This window comes from Gavialis gangeticus, unplaced genomic scaffold (genome assembly GCF_001723915.1).
Source record: "Gavialis gangeticus isolate Ggan-Ray unplaced genomic scaffold, GavGan_comp1, whole genome shotgun sequence".
Classification (NCBI taxonomy): Eukaryota; Metazoa; Chordata; order Crocodylia; family Gavialidae; genus Gavialis; species Gavialis gangeticus.
In genome coordinates this window covers 6,862,645-6,865,230 of record NW_017729018.1, presented here as the reverse complement: position 1 = coordinate 6,865,230, position 2,586 = coordinate 6,862,645, and the positions used below count along the sequence as shown (strand labels likewise).

The 2,586-nt window shown below is 46.9% G+C and overlaps 1 protein-coding gene across 1 annotated transcript in view; it reads left to right on the top strand.

The window, feature by feature from the left end:
* The first annotated feature begins 60 nt into the window (after positions 1-60).
* Positions 61-2,586, top strand: part of JSRP1 (junctional sarcoplasmic reticulum protein 1) — a 67,300-nt gene continuing 64,774 nt past the window's right edge. Inside the window, exon 1 of the mRNA XM_019513337.1 lies at positions 61-173. The gene's annotated coding sequence lies outside the window, so the exon portion shown is untranslated. The remainder of the gene's footprint in view (positions 174-2,586) is intronic.

Here is a 2,586-nt window from a genome sequence, read left to right as displayed (position 1 = left end):
GGGGGGGGGGTCTAGAAGTCATTCCTTGTTGGCCGAGAAAAAAAGAAAAAAAAAAGGGGCGGGCTGTGATTGGCTGAGCCGCGCGCCGGCCTCGTTTCAGCTTCTCGAAGCGTTCCAGCGCCTTCCCCCAGCAGACTTGCGGCCGGCGGCTTCCGCACCCCCTCCAGGCTGAGGTAATGGCGGCGTGGGCGGGGCCGGGCGGTGCGCGTGCGCATGCGCAGGCGGGGGAGGGGGTTGCATGTGGGGGAGGGGTCCTGAGGCGGTGCCTTTGTTCCAGTCCCTCGCGTGCGCCTCCAACGCCACTGCAAGAGGCTACTCCACCTCGTGGGGCTGGTGCGAAGCCAGTTGCCCCAGGGAGGGGGCAAGGCCACAAATAGGAGGGTCCATCTCAGCTGCTGGTTTCTTTCCAACTGAAAAGAGCCTTTGAAAAGAGACAGAAAGCTGTTCTGGGCCCTTTTTAAATCAGCGCAATCCAACATCCACGTCGACGCGGCCCTTGGCTAGTGGCTACACCAGCATCGTCAGCTGCGAGACCGCCAAGAATAAATGTGGAGCGGCGAAGGAGGAGGTGCACCAAGAAACGTGGAGCTCGCCCAGTTGTTTGTCAGTCCCCATTGGCCTTGTTCGGGGGCCCGGTCCTCGTGTCTGTCCAGCAGTGTACTTCCAGCTGGCGTGAAAGTGGGCATGGTTGCATAACGGGGCCTCGGTGCGCATAGAAAACTGCGCGGGCCTGAAAAGCGCCACCTTGTCCCTCCCTTGCACGTGGTGCTTGGGGACCGACAGTAGCAAACCAACCTAACAAACGTCACCGAAACAGTCGGTTCTCACCGAAGATCCAGTGTGCCCCCAACTCAGCGGAAGATTGAATTTTGTATTTCTCATCCATGTTATATTTTGACGTCTGATTGCATTAACGGTCTTTAGTTTGGTTGATGGCTGGCTTGTAAAGACAAACAGAGGAAGGAAAATAACGACCGAAAGATACAGGGTTGTAGAGGTTGTAGCCGTGTTGGTCTGAGGACACGAGCAGACAAGGTCCTTTGGGTGAATCTGATCTCTTTTATTAGACCAACTTAAAAAAAATTTGAGCAAGCTTTTGCTTCCTAAAAATTTTTTCCCAACTCTTTAAGTTGGTCTAATAAAAGAGATCAGATCCACCAAAAGGACCTTGCTTGCCTGAAAGATATGCACTGAGACCCCAATCCTGCAAGTGGGCCCATGCAGATTGATTGTTGCGCTTTGCATGGAGCCTAGTGAGCAGGAATTTGCAGGATTGAGCCTCGAGGGTCATTTTGGAGGCTTGAGTGGTCCATCTGCCTTGTGCAGGGCTATCTAGGAAGGGGTGAGTTTCCCCTTCATAGTAGTTCTCATGTATATCACACCTCGCGTACTTATTTGGGGGGAGGGAGGGAGAGGGATGTTTAAAAAATATAATACACAATTTTAAAACGTTAATTTTCTGCCTGTTTGCTTTCGGCATGGTTGCAACTGCAGTTCTCCCTGCGAGCTATCTGTTCACAATAAATCCTAGGTAAGGCATTTTTGATTGTCCACACGGGAGGAACATGTTTGCTGTTATTTTCAAATGGAAAAACTCACATCTGTGTTGGATTCAAATACAGTAGTAAAATAAAGGCCAGATACTTTCATCACAGAAATACATTTCCCCACCCCAATCCTAAAGCAAACAAACACACATTATATCAATAAAGAAATACATTAAGCTTTTAAAAGAATCTTGGACAGCTGAGGTCTTGATCCCGCAACTACCATATATCCGTGTAGGGTTTTGTGTGCTTTGATCTCACTTCATGATCATGATTAGTATGTTGTCCAGGAGGGAGGATGAGCCCTGATGGTCAAGAGACCTAGAGTCTATTTTACTTTTTCTGCTCTGGACTTGCTTATGTGACCATGGACAATCACTTGGTGGGGGGGAAGTGACAAAATAGTCTGTACCGGAAACCTTAAAAATGGAAAGGTAAAGACTTTGGTACACATGCAGATATGGGCTGTTCTAGTGAATTCTGTTGTATTCTCTCTGATTAAGCCACTTCCAAAAGTTTACATACACAACATTTTAGGTCATCTTTCAAAGCTGACTGAGCCAAAGTTTAGTGGGTGCATCTACACGAGATGCTACTGCACAGTGGTTACTGAGCATTTATTTACTACTTGTATAATCAAGTACTAAATAAAAGCACAGTAACCAGAGTTACTGTGCAGTAGCATCAGTGAATGCCTTTTTAGTGACGCTACTACGCAGTACGCAGTTGGTGTTGTGACATGCTACTGCACAGTATTATTCAGCTACTGCACAGTTAGCATCTTGTGTAGATGTGAACTAAAACCCCAACTGCTATTTTCCTACATCCAAAGAAAGAGCTTAAGGATGTCAGATATCACTGTGCCTGAAAACTGAAGTTAGGTGTGCTTTGTATGTCACGATAAAGCCAATGGAGAAAGGTATATGGAGAAAAAGAACTGAATTGGCAGAGACATTATATTATTACAATATCATCTTTCAGGGTCACAGTTTTCTGATATACATAGATGGTTGGCATTTATTTTGTTTTGTTTTTTCTT